The 17266-nt window shown below is 33.9% G+C and overlaps 1 long non-coding RNA gene and 1 other non-coding gene across 3 annotated transcripts; one reads left to right on the plus strand and one right to left on the minus strand.

Annotated features, from left to right (window-relative positions):
- Positions 1 to 5772: 5772 nt before the first annotated feature.
- On the minus strand, positions 5773 to 8915 carry LOC147493223 (uncharacterized). 2 transcript variants are annotated; one of them, XR_015199921.1, is made up of 4 exons: positions 8722 to 8915; positions 7554 to 7659; positions 6853 to 6928; positions 5773 to 6061 (listed from the first exon to the last, which is right to left on the minus strand). It is a non-coding gene; the product is annotated as an uncharacterized LOC147493223 (long non-coding RNA). The 2 variants fall into 2 exon arrangements; XR_015199920.1 differs by having other exon boundaries at positions 5773 to 6065.
- An 8004-nt stretch (positions 8916 to 16919) lies between these two features.
- On the plus strand, positions 16920 to 17023 carry LOC147493224 (small nucleolar RNA R71). Its single transcript, XR_015200624.1, has one exon. It is a non-coding gene; the product is annotated as a small nucleolar RNA R71 (small nucleolar RNA).
- The last annotated feature ends 243 nt before the right edge of the window (positions 17024 to 17266 follow it).

Raw genomic sequence — 17266 nt, forward strand, 5'->3', positions numbered from 1 at the left:
GTTATAGTTTTTATTAGCCTAGTCACCATTAATTCAATTCAAGTTATCTTCAATAAAGTAGTTCTTCATTATGTCTTATTCTTATTCTTTTAATCATGATAGTCTAATGAATCATATCTAAACCTTCATTAAAGGGGTTTGATTGAAGCTTTGATGAAAACTTGATGTGTTAGTGTAGAATAGTTGTAGTAAAATATTCCACTCTAGAAGGTAGTTAATTCACCATGAGAATGGGTTTCAATTGCCTCACATGCTAATTATTAGTTGGTAGAGATTGCTATGAATAATTAGGGATTAAAAAGACCTAAACTTTATGTGAAAACAGAAAGATTAGGATTGCAAAAACTCTATACTAGCATATTAAGAATTAATCAAGGTGGAATCAAATCCCCCTAATACTCTTCTTCTCATTAAATTGCCATAGTATAATTTAGAATATATTAATTAGTTAATTTCACCATATTAGTATAATTAAACCATTGCTTTCATTGATATTATAGAATTGTTTAAGGTAGAGAAATTATTACGTCTAAGCAACTACGAGTGGAGCGAATTCTGACTCCCATTATTGCATGATAATTGAGAGTATGAACTTTGATCTAAATCTAGAATAATATAGTTTACTTATTCCTAGCATAATTAGTTAAGATTAGGATATAAACGTCTTATTTTACTTTATATCAACATCAACCATCAAATACATTCAGACAAGGACATGTACTTACAACAATCAGAACAGAGTAATGGTTCCCATCCCATTTTAATCAGAACTACCAAAATCTACCAAAGAGACCTAGTTCCACCACCCACTAGTGTCCATTCATAAACCATTCCATTACATCTTGCGCAATAAACCCCCACTGAACCCACAGTCTGACTGGATTGGGTTCAATAAAGAGCCGACACGAAAGTTGCCTGAAATCACCAGTAATGGTTTGTTTTCAAAAACTAGCATTAAGAATCATGGCTTTTGAGTACAAATATCTTCAAACATCTATCCATAATTTTCAAAACTAGAGGATATAAAAATGAAAATTATACGCCCCAGAGTAACCAAAATGATACCGGATCAACGTATAATTTTATCTTCTTGTCAAAACCTCTATATGGTTAGAGATTCCTTTAGATTGAGAAAAACATTTATTTCTTCAAAATACACACACACACACACATTTCATATGTGTATATATATATAGTTGTTTACATACTTTATATTTTTAACTTTTTAATGTAATAATAATCATACATGCATGTTAGACCTTCTGCATTTTTATACATGTTTTCAAAAATACAAAAACCCAAAAAGATTTTATAGTAGAATAAATATCCATAGTATAATAAACCATGTATCTCGTTCTATATTTAACAACCCACACCCTAAACTTATTTGGGGGTGGCGTATTTTCATCATGAAGAACAAAATATAGGTGTATCTCATTTTTGTTCATATTTCTATGGTAATCTCTTTCCTTATCTCTTCATACTTTGAGGTCAAAACATAGTTCTATTTGGGGGTAGTATAGTAGTATTTTGCAAAAACTAGGCATTTTCTATATAATAGATATAATAGTATATTTCTTCCTTTTAAAAAAAAAATCAAAAAAGACCAAACATATTTTTCCGTTTAGTATTAAAAAGTCTTGTTTCCTTTTTCTATGATGTATAAAAAGTTTAAAAGTCTCATTATAGCAATAGAGTAAGGACTTGTTCTTCGTACTCAGACTAATATACGTATAATAGTTTATGCATCTTTTCATGAATGGCATGCATCAGCATTTGTTTGTATATAGCAGTGAGTTTCCAAATCAAATGTTAGAACAATTAAGTTTCATATCCTATGAGAATCTAGCCAAAAGCCTCATCTGAATGATTATTGAGTGATGACACAAAGGATGTCCGGATAGAAAGATCACACGTCCACTTGCTTGATCACCACGCCATATCCTATAAAAGAATTTAGGCCTTTTTTGGATCGATATAGCCAAATAAATGTTAAAACTCTAAAAAGATAGTTTTCCTCTAGTTACTCCTCTTGAGCCTTCACCCTTTTTAAAAGCCTTTTTATTCTTCACCAAAAATTTCTAACCTGTTACAACACACAATAAAAAGCTTACCTAGCTGACAAGTTGAGAACTGGATGGATATCAGAAAAAGAGAAGTGAAGACCTTGTACAAAAACAGAACAGTTATTTGCTTTGAAAAGAAAAGAAAGAGAAGAAAAGAAAATAAAGACCCATCCAAAACCAAAACTTCAAAAAAATCGAAAGAGTAAAAAAAAAGTCGAATCTCCCAAACGTTCAAAATCAAAAGGAGATGATATCAGAAACAAAAACAAACAAAAGCCAAGTCAGAACTCCCAAAAAAAAAAGATTCAAAATCATATTAAGTCACAAAGCCAAAGGGCTAAAAGAATGTATCATAATTCGGAAGCAAAAGAACAAAACGGGGTTCTTCTCTGGTTACAAGTATCATGAAGACCAAGTTTCTCAACTTATCAGATTTTGTTTTTCCCTTCCTTTTTCTTTCTAAACCATCACCCTAGCCCCATAACTCCTAATAAAAGACTTCTAGCTCGATTAGGAATAGGATGGTGTGATAGTAAGTGGCAAGCGTGATCAATCAACCCCGGTTTCTTTAGACGTCATTTGAGTATGAGAGAAATATAAGTGCCCACTGCACTTGAGAGAACGAACCTTGAGTGAATCTATCAAAGAGTTATGATTGCAACACACCCCTGTGAGAACCCACCTTAAGGAAGCTCTCTAAAAGCCTAAAAACGACTCTTCTTTTGCATTTCATTGCTCATATTTTGTACACTTATCTTTATATGATAAAATTACTGTACATATGTTATTCTAAGTTCGAAGGAGCTTGTCCTTATTCACCGCTAATGAGATGTATGAACTTCTGAGAATAAATAAGGATACAAGACCCTTTGTACTAAATAGAAGAAGTTTGTGAGTACCTTCACTGGAAAACTCTCACGTGGTTTAAAGCTTGTCCACTAGGGAATTCCTAGTGGTGTAAGGCCCTGTTGCATATGGTCAATGCAATCGCACTCTAGAAAATGAGATTAGTATAACTTATAATAAATCACTCATTTATGATCTTCGTTTTTTCTCTCATCCTTGCTTGAGGACAAACAAAATGCTATTTGGGGTGGTGATCATCTCCCAAATGTGCATTTTATTACCCATATATTGCTATATTATAGCCTTTCTTATGCTTAACGAAGAAACAACTCATAGCTTTTATTACCTTTTTCAGGTTATGAAGTATTTCATACCACTTATCATAAAAGTTGTGTCTTAACACTAAAAGGAGCCTTAATCACGCTTATTATGATGGCTAGAAGCTGCTATAGAAAAGTGCTAAAAAAAGTCAAAGTCAAAGTCAAAGGTCAAGGTAAAAGGTAAAAACCCTCAACTCAGAATACCAGAGATGGAGGCCCTTATCTCAAAATATAACATTCTCCCAAAACCTACTTTGGTAAAGAAGAAACCAAAAAGCAAAAGCAAAAGCAAAAGTAAAGTGTGAGGTGTCTAATTTGTAATGGAGAAGGGCAAATCTGTAAAAGGCAAAAATAAGGGTATATAACCCAAAAGTAAGGGAGAGAGAAACCATCTATTGTCTTAGGATTCAAACCATTTGGTTTGTTTAATTTCTTGTCTAGTTTTTCAATTCAAGTTTTTACTTTATTGTTGTTTTATTTTCTTTCAATCAAAACTTGTCATTTTACTTGTTCTTAATTTAATCTTCAATCTTATCTTGTTGTTCTTATTTCAAGTTTTAATCAATCTTTCTTTCAATGTTTTCAAGTCATTTCAATACCAACAATTAAAGTTTTCATGTTTTCATTAGCTTAAAACCAATCTAATCTATACAGGAGTCTACCTGTCTTCTTCACAACTCTTACACTCAAACTCTAAACAATTTAGGATAAACCTCACTTCTAAAACAAACTCTTCTGAAGTTACCACCACTAGCTAAAGCTTCAAGTAATGGTGGGATGAGTTGATTCACGTGGGAGAATAAGAGAAAGCTCTTGAAATGGGCTATTTTTTAACCACTCTCACTCATTCTCATTTTCCGTACATACATGTTTCATTTTTCTTTGCTTAAGTTAAGTTTTTGGAATATCTTTAATGGTGGAAAAACTTGTGTTCTAAATAAAAATTAGCCTTTACCTTAGGTAAAATTAGCACTTGTTATTCTTCTTCTTCTTATTTTCTTAATTTATCATAGCATAGTTAACATATCATATGAATCCAAAGACCATGAACTAAAATCCTCCCAAAGGGAGGGTTAATGATGCTCATATGAGGATCATATTATGAATTTAGGATTCTAGTATCACTAACTAGAGGCCTAGGTTTGGTTTTCCATCCTGCCCCAAAATGGCCGAGATTGACCAAGTTTGGAGTCTGGAACTCCGAAAAATGTTATGTGCGCGAACCATTTACATTGAGTACACTCACGCGCGTGAGTCCTTGGGAAAACAGGTTGCGAAACTTGCTCGACCGGTGTGGAATGAAACTAGGAGTTGAAGGGATATTTCAGAGATGAAATATCTTGACAACTCCTCATGGTAGTAAGATAAACTCATAGATGAGTACATCTTACTAGGGATTGATACTCGAAGCAGTTTCGGGTTTGTCTTTGAACCCGCAGCTAATTAGAGATGTAGTGATCTTGCCTCCTAAAATATTTATGTAGCTAATATTTGTATGAGTAGGTTAATCCTTCCTTTATCTTTTTCTCTCTATTTATTTAAGAAACAAACTTGCAAATTTTAGATAACTTGTGTAGTAGGTAATCATTAGGAAAAAGAAATCTTCAACAAAACAAAAATCCTTCTCACTTAGTTCTCTACGGTTATAGGATTTCAGTTGTGACATCATTCTTGTCATAAGGTTGGAACAAAACCCTTTCTCTAAACACACAAACGAAAACACGTGAGTAAGGAAACCTTGAAAATTAGTACGTAAAAGGTTGTGAAATTGCATATTCATGATATCACAAAAGTGCTAAGATCAAATGGCGCCGCTGCCGGGCTTACAACCCTGGTAAACGAATCTCCTGATTAAGCCTTTTGTAATTTTCTCATAAAGATGCAAGGATCAGCTGGCCACCTTAGGAGCTCGTCGTCATTGTAATCCTGGTTTATCTTCAGCTAACCCTGAAGATTCCCAGTAGCAGCCTTATTCCTTCTAGTTTAAAAATAATTGTTGTCATTTGTTTTCTTTACGTATTGCATTTTATTTTTCTATTATTGTAAAACGGTGTGTTGATTAATTTCTCATAATTTTGTATCTTGAGACGTATTAAATGAGAAATTATTTACGTATAAGATTATTGTTTTCCTTATATATAAATATATATTAATCTAGTGCATTATGCATTGGGCCAAATGTTTAATTCCAACGGACTGATTCAAATAGTAAGTCCATCCACTACAAGAAAATAGGTTATTAGCCACGGCCCAAAACCGTGGAAAAAAACTTTTACCCACGGTTAAAATCCGTCACACGACCATGGGCTTTTTGTGCGTCGGTAATAGTGTGCCCACAGTCATGACCGTGGCAAAAGCCAACCAATAGCCACGGTCATTGCGTCAGTCTAAGTCTGTGGAAGTCGCAACGACACTAGTCCGTGGTAAATGCTGGTTTTTGCCTACGATCGCACAATATTAGCCACTGCTTTGGACTGTGGGAAAAGACTTTTTTTTATTAAAAAGAAATTAGGACCAATGTCACATTTCAACTTGTTTCTACACATTTTTTCTAATTAAACAACCACCAATTGTCCACAAAACTTTCTACAGATTCTTCATTACACAATTATCAACAATTATTAAAAAATAGTTAATAACGAGAAATACAAGTTGTTCAATTGAAAAAAAAAATAAAATATAAGTTACGTTTTACTCTAAAATAAGAACATGGACTTGAACACACCCATCTTCATCATCTGGCCTTCACAATACCGTTAAGGCAAGTCTAACCCTTTATATTCTTCAGGCACTTCATGCTTCCCACCATCATCACTTCCATATGGGAAACTAACTTTCACAGTATACAAAAAATTCTTATTTAATTGAATAAATTCCAAAATAGTTGTTGCAAAGAATGACTAGGAAAAGAAAAAAATTATTCGTCAATGTACATTCTCACAATCAAGTTGTTTTAAAGTAAGGTCCTTGTTTTTTAAAGTAAATTCTCACAAGAGAAACCATTTATTTAGGAAATTCAATGTATCAAAATAAACTAGCATGCATACCACAAAACACAAAAGTAAAATGCAATCAACCCACGTGTGAGTAGCAGTTATAACCCAATGAACATAGAACAAATCAACCCCTATGCCAAGTATGTGACCACTAAACAACATTTCGCCAATAACCAACTTTGAAACATGCACCTCATGTGGTCAGTAACACAAGCCAACTTTGAGAGTCACCATGTACCAATAACCTTACATAGATGCAGTGCTGCTATGTATACCCCATCTTAGTATACTCATGTTCATTAAAAATAAAAATAAAAATAAAAATAATCTTAATAGACTCATAAAAACTTCATCCTTAGAAAACATGGACCAATGTATTGAAAATCTGAAATCTATTAAATATTGAGGGCAACATAAATATTTTGTAATTCATTGACAATATCATATCCTTTCTAGCCTATATGACATATATCAACCTCATGTGTCTACAAAAGATAAACATGATACATAATACATATCAAAGGTCACAACTAAAAGAATAAGGTGTGAACTTCAAAGAACTAAGTAAATTTTAAATACTAGCTAGCTGCTTGTCAATGTATGAAAAACTCCAAGAGATTATACCTAGCACGAATTTAAGCTCCAACGAATTTCCTTGTACTTGTCAATGTTAAAGAACTCCAAGAGTTTTCCCAGGCATCTGCTAGACAAAAGAAGAATGTTTACATTAGCACCCTAATTATGATCTTCCAAATCCAATCATATATAAGTACCTTTATTTATTGCTTAAACACAACCTCATCAAGTTCAGCATATATAGAAAATCAAGTTAAGGTCCTTTGTGTCGTAAAATAACTCTTATTTCAAATACACATACAAAAAAATATCTCTAGCTTTCTGTACTTCTGATATAATGATATCAATTCAAGTAGTTTTGTTAACCTGATCCCTAAACCCAAATTACTTGGTTGAAGTGCATGTTCACAAACTTCCCAAGAAGATCACGAGTATTGATCAGTAAAGAAGTTAACCAAATATTGAACTATTAAATTAAATAGGTCATGGAATTGGTCAAATCAATCCATCGTACAGAGGATGTAGAGGTATCATCCATTAGAAAACCTATTTAACCATCCTTAACAATAAAAGTCAACAAAATCAGTCACAATTAATACTCGTGGTGGGAATAGCTCCAATGCCAAGTTACAATACTCAAGATTAACCCAATATATTAGGAGCCTAAGAGTTGGGCCCTTTTAGAAGTCCAAGATAACTACATACACACATTATCGAAAATCAATATATACTAAAAGAGCTAAACTTACCAGGTAGCGGAACAATGAGAATATCACCAAATTTTAACAACAATACTACCCATAGCACTAATATTCATAAGATCAGAAACAGTAGTAGAATACCTTGCTGCAATACCTGCCAACGAATCCATAGGCATAACAAGATACGACGAATAAACAGCTGGCAGAAAATTATCGGAGTAGAGTTATAAAAAGTACAAGACAATAAAACAACTAAACTCTCCCCAACAATCAAGTACAGTAGGATCCGGTATCGATTTGGCATCTCTAAACTGATCAGAAGAAATAAACAAGACCAGTTAGAGAATACCAAGCCAGCAATAGATGAAATTGTATATCCGAAGGGCATGTTTTAAAATGCGTAGAAACAGATTTATGGATACCATCTACCCAAGAACAAGTAATGGGGATCATTAAAAAGAGATGGGAAGGAATGATAAGGCATTCGACATATGAGATACCATTTGCATTTGTAGTTAAAAAAGATATTAGGTCGATTCGGAAAAGGGCAATGACTTCGGAGACTTTGAGGTCAGTGTAGAAAGTGTAACCAAACATTGCATTGCAACAATCAGAATTTGAGCATTGTTCAATTGTTGATTTTGAGTGGACTAGTGTATTTAACCAAAAAGTTTTAGCAAGTTCTTTGACTGTAAGTAAAGAGCTTTTAAAGTACGTAAATAGAGAGCTTTAAGAATATGTGTACAAAGAAAATGAAGTGTTTGATACATTACATTTAAATCCATAACATAACAGCAAGTCAGCAACAAAGATTGAGTTTTTCACCAAAATTACCAACAACCGCATTACATTTAAATGAACACCTTTGAATTCAGAGAAACCCCAAATCGAACAATCAAAGTCCATAGCCGAAATAAAACATTCAATACCAGTTGGTGGAGAGAGGGAACCCAAATTTATACCAAATGCTCGGAAATTTTCCTACCAAAATAGAAAAGCTTTTAAGAACAACCCCTAAATGACAACCTTTGCTCAACTTTTTTGGTTTTAGTTTCTATTCGAAATTTAGTAATCTTAAAATCAGTTTTCTTTCCAAACACTCAAGAAATTAGGCAGGTTTTGGGAAACCAAAACTTGGAAAATAACTTCAATTAAACTTGAAAAGTGAAACCTCAATTAACGAAAAATTATCAAAGTTTGGAATTTTTAGATTTACCTTAAAGAAGAACAAAAGAGATTTTTTTCATCTTTGACTATCGAATTGAACCAAGAAGAGATGCGTCCGCCCTCCACCTTCAAATCCCAACGACTTAATTATAATTCTGATTCAGGCTGTCACAAAAAAATGAGGATGAAAGTTCATCTCGTTGTGTTGAAGAAGAACAGTTTCGCTCTAGGGCATTTTCTCAAGTTCATTTTTTTTTGTTTCAGAATACGTATGTTATTAGGTAGACCTTTGCCTACGGTTCTTGACTTCACAGCAGCCGTCGCTTAACAGTGGCTAAAGGATGCAAAATTGGTCCACGGTCCTTTTAGGAGTAGCGAAGGTCACAAACTGTTGGGTATCTAGCGAGGGTAATTGACCGTGGGTAAAAAATCAGGACATCCGTGGCCAAAAGCTCATTTTCTTGTAGTGATTGGACTAATCCAAAGTATGCTCAACAGTTTGATTATGCACTCTCATCCACAAACGGTCAGATTTTTGGATATAAAATTCGACTCTCCTCACTATACTTCACTCATCCCATCCCCTCACTCCCCACAAATTTATCTTCACCAACTCTCATCTTCTTCAACATAATGTATCCGATAGAGAAATTCAAAAAGCAGCAACGTGAGGATGCATTCAAGGTCTTCCTGATAACAATATTTATCGTTGTAATACTGTTAATCATGCATAACATCCTCTAGAATATCTAGATCTATGTAACCTACATCTCTCTTTTCCTTTGTCGCTTTTTATATTAGTGTGGTGTGTTAAATAATTCTCAAACATTTGTACGGTTTATGTATTAAATGGAGAAGTTCCCTATTTAATATTTGTGTATATTAGTTGTATTTTTACCGTATCATAAACATAAAAAATCATAAAACCCATAACAAATAAACAAAATTAATAACTCACAAAAATAAATCAATCTCGATTCATTGTGTTCATAGCAAGTCGTGCATGCTATTTCGGTAGGCCTAACAAATGTCACGCACGCAACTTTATAAATTCTATCCATTTTCCATTATTGAGGTTTGCTACATCAATTCAGAATTTACGTGTAAGTCTAACTATAATGTTGCCCCTTCCCCTCCATACGTTCTATCTCCTTGCATACCTCAGTAACAGTCTTAGGGACGTGACTTTAAATACCCTATTTGACAACTCAAGATAGAAAATATGTGTTGGTCTAACTACCATGTGAAATCTTCTTCCGTATTTTCTAATATTGTGAACACCTCATTAATTGTTTTGGGAATCTGACATGAAAAGACCTACTATGGATACCCATACTTGCTACATACTGTTACATAAATATGTGTGACAAAAACACAAGTTTCACTTGTGTCTTGTTCACACATTAATTCCGGATCTAACCTTTCATTCCATCTTGATCCGTGAATTATTATAAGATTGAAATCTTTTGCCATATACATTTCACTCAAAATTCTCCAATCTTCCCTAAGTTCATATGACAATTGATAAACCGTAAAAAAAACACTCTAGATTTCTCTAACTTATTCTTACATTATCAATTATTTATTTCCTACTCTCACATGTATATTCATGCAATATATAGAGTACGAAATCATTCCACTCTTAACTCTCTAGATTTAAACGAACTCAACTAATCAAACACAAGGAAACAATGGTGAGAGCAATATTTATGGATGTGAATTTATACTACGAAACTAAATATATGAATTTAACTTATATTAAATTAATTAAAGCAATTGAGTATGACTTGAATAAAATATGGAGCAAAATTGAGAGAGATTGAAATCCACTTTTTAATTTCTTAACATGCTAGCACAGATTTATATAGAAAACTCTAGTCTAGATATTCTCATACAAGGTTAAAATATAAAGACTAGACCTTTAATGATCCCTAATTTCTTTATACTATCTCTAGTCATAAACTAATTAGCATTAGAGAAAGTTTGTTCATATTCTCATGGCAAACTCACTATTATCTAGTTTAGGTTAAACTCTTCTTATCTCTAAGTCAAGAAAAACCTAAACTTGAAACCCTAAACAACAAATCTATACTAACAAATCAAATCCTCTCAAAGCTTCATTCAAACTCCCTCTAATGGGAGTTTAGCTTTGAACAAAAGGATGAAAAGAAGACATAATAGAAGGAGAAGCAATTGAATTGAATAATAATAATAACTTGAAGGTATTTTAATGGAGGTTTATGGAGGCTACAATTATAAACCCTAATTACTTGAACTATACTAAACTAAAGAAATGGGAGAGAAAGAGAGAGAACCTTAATTTACAACTAAACTAAAGAGGGGAGTAGCCAAATTTTGTTTAGCCTTAACCCTCTTTATATAGGAGAGGGTTAGGTTTATAATTTCGTGCATGGGTTTTGGAGATGTGTTTTGGGCCACTAAATCAAGGCCAAAACCTAATTACTTAAGTCCAAAAAGGGTTTCTCTATGGGAATTTACTATAACACCCTTTTTGTCCACTTTTACTACTCTAATTGGGTCAAGTCTTAAACCACTAGAAATCTCTTTCCGATCCAGTCGTTTTGATATATAATAGGCCCAATTCCGAGGTCTGAGTCCAAAGATACGGCTTATGGAAATTATGTTGATTTTTTTGCTCTTTTTCTACCCGCGTTGACTTTGACTTTTCAGCTTTGACGAGCCTTTAAAAAGGCTTTTTCTCCTTGAAACTTGAGCTTTAATCATATAATTTCTCTAGCAAGCAATTTGACTCCTTTCTCTTGCAAAAGTAACATATTTCTTCACATAATTGATTAAGATCTGAAGTACACAAAAACACGTATACATTACTAACTCTTATTTATTATAAATATAATACTATTAAGTTTTCTACAGTTTTGGGCTCTTATCAAACCACCCTCAAACAGCATTTTGCTTGTCCTCAAGCAAATATGTGAAATTAAAATAAGTGACCAAAAATGTATTCCTAACTGCTCTCGTTTCTCTGAGTGCGACTGCATTAACCATATGTAATAAGGCCTTAAACCACTAAGAATTCCCTAGTGAACGAGTTATAGCATCGTGAGAGTTTTCTAGAGAAGGTACTCACAAACTTCATTTATACTACAACGAATAAAAAATAAAAGTAATTGTCCCCTAATTTATCTCAGATATCTATACATCTAACTAGTATTTAAACAATGATCATCAATTTAACTCCTAAATTAATACATGCGTAATAATCAAATCATCTTAAGATAAATAACTATACAATGAACTAATCTATGAAATGCAATGGCAGGTCATTTTCTGAAACTTTTGGGTAGCGTGCCTAAGTAGGTTCTCACAAGGAATGTGTCAAAACACATAACACTCTAATTTTTCCACTCAAGTTTGCTAACTCCTATGTGTAGTGGGCACATGTTTCATCACAATCTCAATGACAATCCAAGGAAGTCGAGGTCGATCAAACACATCTACCACTTACTATCACACCAACCTATTCTTAATTGAGTTAGAGGTCTTTATTAGGTCATACGGGGCGTAGGTGTTGGTTAAAGAAAGAAGGCAATGGATATTCAAAAAGACAAATCTGAGAAAATAGGGTTTTCATATTATGTAACTAGAGAAAACCTCGTTCTTATTTTGCTTCTACACTTTGTTTCCATCCTTAGCCTTTTTATTTTGGCTTTTTTACTTCTTTTATTCTATTTTTTTGGAGTTTTTATTTTTATTTTATTTTTCTTTTCTTTTCTTTGGATGGAAACTTTCTTTTCTTTTTCTTTTTTAAAGAAACTAACTAATTTTTGTTTACACAGGTTTTTCTCCTCTATTTTCTTCACTCATCCTATTTCTCAGACTTATCCAGGTAGGTAGGATAATTTTATTTTTAATTTTGTTTTATTGGGTAAAGGATTTGTGGTTTGTGGAAAGGCTAATGAAAGGCTCAGTGGGGTGACTAGCGGATAATAAATTTCATATAGGTGTGAATTTCTGGCTATATCGATCCAAAAAGGGCCTAAATTCTCGCTTAGGATATGGTATGGTGATCAAGCAAGTGGATGTGTGATTTCTCTACTCATAATTGACTTCTCCCTTGTGTCACCACTCAGATATTAATTCATATGGGCTTTTTGGCTAGATGCTCATAGGATATGTATTAAGTACTCTAACCTAAGTTTCAGAAAAATATTACCAAGTACAATCATAGATGCTCATGCAAGATGTTCATGAAAAGATGCAATGACTATTACCTATATATTAATCTAAGTTTCAAAAATTAAATTCTAATTCAAGTACTACGTAAGATTTCTAGACTAATATCATCATGAAGAATGGAACAATACTATTATCTCAAAGTGTATAGCATAAACTATATTTTTGATTTTTTTTTTCTAATTTTTATAAGACAAATAATACGTAATATACAACCTAATATGTGCTTAAACATTTACAACGTGTTTCTATACCACCCCCAAATAGAATCATGTTTTGTCCCCAAAGTATGGAATGAAAATAAAGGATAGAGAGTACTATAGAAACGTGCTTGTAAATGGGAGCACCTGAAAAAAAATGTTAATCTATACTAATAAAGAAATAAAAACATACACAACTCCTATATGAGTTCCTCCCGTTATGGGAATAACATGAAATAATAAATAGTCTTTGGGACATAAGCGGACTCTAACAAAAATAAAATAATATCATACGTTCACAAATCAAGCATGCGCCTATCGTGGCTCCTATTAGATTAGCTTTTGAAATTTCATGAAATATTGAATTTCACGAAATTAAGGTACCTAATTACATTATGCATCCTAATAAAATCAACAAGGCCTATGAATTATATATATATTTTGATATTTATACATGCAATTTTAATACGTAAACGTACAATGTGCTAAAATTAAATATATATACCACCCCCATACAATTTGGGAGAAGGGGGTTCATGAAATAATTCAATAGCACAATTAAATTATGTAACTAACTAATTTTTATGATTTTTAATATTTTATAAAGAAAAGTGAGTAATTTGCATCCTAAAAGTGTCTAATTTTTGTAAATGTTTCTATCCCACCACCCCCAAACAATCGAACGCTTTGTCCTCAAAGTGTAAAGAGATAAGAAAAAAATTTACCGTAGAAACGTGGCAAAAATTGGCAATACCTGTAACATAAATATTATAAAGAAGATATGATAACATGAAACATAATTAAACTGTTACGTACTAACTAACATGGACTCTACTAGAGTAAACATGACAAGCAAAGGGTGGCAAACATATTTGAAATAAAATACCAAAATACGCCACCCCAAAATAAAATTTGAAAACTCTTTTTAAGTTTGAAATTTTTTTATGGCCTATACTCCAGAAAGGTGGTATCTTACAAAACTTGGGTCTTTTAAAGTCGAATTCCCGAGACTTACTAATACATATATACGTGTCACTTACCATATATCAACAACCAAAAAAATTGGGGGTCTTTCCATAAACAACTATCACAAAAAGCACCCCCAAACATAATCAAGCACCAGGATGTTGTATGACATAGCTTCGTGGAATGAGAGGGAAACCTGATAGGCCTAGAACGTAACCGAGCATGCACATTCTTCTTCTTCTTTGATCGAAAGGGTGTCCAAGTGAATGATCGTGAGAAAATAGATGGTTGTGGAAGATACGTGGGATATGGATAAGTTTTAGAAAGAAGGAATGGAAAAAAATGAGAAGGTGGGTTTAGCACAAAACTCATTCATGGTGTAGGTATGAACTGTCTCAAATCTAAAAATGAAGTGTCAGGTGGCTTGTCCTTGGGTATTATTTCCGTATCAAGAGGGTATAGAAAATCATGAAGCACAGGAGAAGGAAGAAGGTCAAGTGCAAACTCAAGGTTCCTTTAAAAAGGTGGAAGGTGGGGAATATTGGTGATAGAAGGTGAATGAGTGATATGAGGATGTAAGGTGGGTGAATGGTGCTCAACTAGTGATCTCAGCTCTAGATCATCAGAAGCCTTGAGATATGCTAGACATTCCTCAATAGGTGGGTTAGAAGAATCAGTGGGATAGAGGTTGAAAAATTCTTCTTCTGTCATGGCATCAAGGGATGAATGGATGTCAATAGGAGGGGACTTGTGAGGTGGCAAAGAAGGGTTGCAAAAGAGTCGAAGGAAATCTCCATCGATTTCATCTACGTCTAGGGAGTCAAAATTGTGATCTTTGTCTTCTTCCATAAGAGGGGTCTAGTGTGGGGACAAAAGCGTCGGCTGCACTAATGTGAGATACAAAACTCTCAATGAACTTCACTTCTCCTTCTACAGGAAAACCTAGTTGTCCTTGCTTTTGTCTAAATATGTTAACTTCTACAGAAAGATTTTCAAAAGAAAGAATCATTAAGCCATCCCAACAATTGATTTGGGCATTGGCAGTTTCCAAGAAAGGACGTCCTAAGATGATGTGAATGGAATCATGAGCAACTTGTGTGTTGAGAATAACGAAGTCGGCAGGATAGTAAAAGTCTTGAACTTTAACGATAATGTTTTCAACTACGCCCTTGGGGTACTTAATAAAACGATCGGCTAACTGCAAAGTCATTTTGGTTGGTTGAAGTTTTGTTAGACCTAGTTGTTTATATAAATAAAAAGGGAGTAAGTTAACACTCGCCCCCAGGTCTAATAAAGCAGTTGTTATGAGGTAATCTCCCAAGGTGCAATGTACAGTAGGACGACCAGGGTCCTTGTACTTAATAATTCCGTTATGTTCAGATAAAGAAGGATATTGTTCAGTTAAGAAGGCTTCGTTGGGTATGTTGGTTTTCCTCTTCTTGGTGCACAACTCTTTTAAAAACTTAGCGTGTTCAAGTAAACTTTTTATAACATCTAGAAAAGGTAGGTTTATAGTCAAATTTTTAAACACTTCCCTAATCTCATTAAAATTCTCGACCTTTTTAGACACAACTAGTCTCTAGGGATACGGTGGTTTATCTCTATATTTAGGATAATGGTCAACATTATTATTAGTCTTTGCTTTATCTTTAGCCGTTTTCCATCTAGGTGTCCATATTAGAACCTCTACAGGTGTAGGATCTTCAATTTCTATGATGGTATTCGGTAAAGTTGTACCTTTCGGTTGTGGTTAGACTGAACTTCTACAGTTGTAGGGTCTTCAATTTCTATGACAGTATTCGGTATGGTTTCATTATCAGCTTCTGTTTGTGGGCGATCTTCAGGCATAGTCACTTTATTATCAATTACTCTCCCTAAACGAAGGGTAGTGAGTGTTTGTAGGTCCCCTTGGTTTATATCACCATTAAAGTGAATACTGTTCACTTCAAAGGCGGTGTTTGTTGACTTAGGATTAGGCACTGCTTGACCTGGAAGCACGCCTGTTTGGTTATTATTTTAGTTAGGAGACATGTCAATAAAATTTTGGCACAAAGGCTGTATCATTTGCATCATTTGTTATAACATGTTAGAGTTTTGATCATGCTGATCTTTCATCAAGTTGGAGTTTTGTTGCATAATTTGATTTTGTTTATCCAACAAGGTCACTACTACTTCGTTTGTAGATGGTTTGACGGGTTGAGTGGTCATAGGAGGAGTGAGTGGAATTAAGGCTTGTTGAGCGTTCATGTCTGGATGTTGATAGTTCTATGTCATGGGCACTAAACCTCTATTCTAGTCACCTAAGTTTCCTTGTCCTTGATGCGGAATAAACTGGTTGAAGTTTGTAGTGGGCCTAACATTTTGATTATTAAAACCTGGAGGTGTAGCTTGTTGTTGTGGATTATAATTAGTGTTTTACCTCCTTTTTGTGTTAGGTTTGTTATTAAAAGCGTAGACATTTTCTGGCTGTGGTGGTGATTGTTCATAGACAAGAGGACAATAGAAGTCAGAATGTTCAAGACTAAAACAAACATTACAACGAGTAGAGTTTATGTTCATGACTTAAGTGGGTTGTTGTTGAACAGAGATGGCATCTAACTTTTTAGTGAGGGCATCAATAAGAGTTCTAAGCTCGGGATCAGGTTTAAGCTCAAACATACTGGCAGTGTTAACTGTTGAAGAAGGAGTGGAGTGGGAAGAGTTATTACCTCCCCAATTGTTGTTTCTCTTAGATTGATCTTCTATGAATTTATAAGCCTCCCAGGCTCCTTTACTAAGAAAAATACCCCCATTCATGATATCTAGAACCTCCTTATGATGATGTGAAAGACCCTTGAAAAATGCGCGGACAAGTGTGTCTTTCGCAAGGTTATGATGCGGGCATTCAATGAGAAGATCAGTGAAACGATCCCAGGCCTCTGAAAAGGATTCATGAGGGTTTTGGTGGAAAAAATGAATCTTTTAAAGCATTTCATCTATCTTCAATGGTGGGTAAACCTGTTCCATGAATAATTGAACAAGTTTAGCCCATTAGTCCACGAAGTTTGGCTTTTGGGTAGTTAACCAAGATGCCACCTTGTCGGCTAGGGTGAATGGAAACACCCTAAGTTTAACTTGATCCGAACTTACGCTAGGATGATAGAATGTAGTGAGAACTTGTTCTATCCTACGCATGTGTTGATAAGGTTTCTCATGGTCTAAACCATGGAAAAT

The sequence above is a fragment of the Coptis chinensis genome, chromosome 6 (genome assembly GCF_015680905.1).
Source record: "Coptis chinensis isolate HL-2020 chromosome 6, ASM1568090v1, whole genome shotgun sequence".
NCBI lineage: Eukaryota > Viridiplantae > Streptophyta > Magnoliopsida > Ranunculales > Ranunculaceae > Coptis > Coptis chinensis.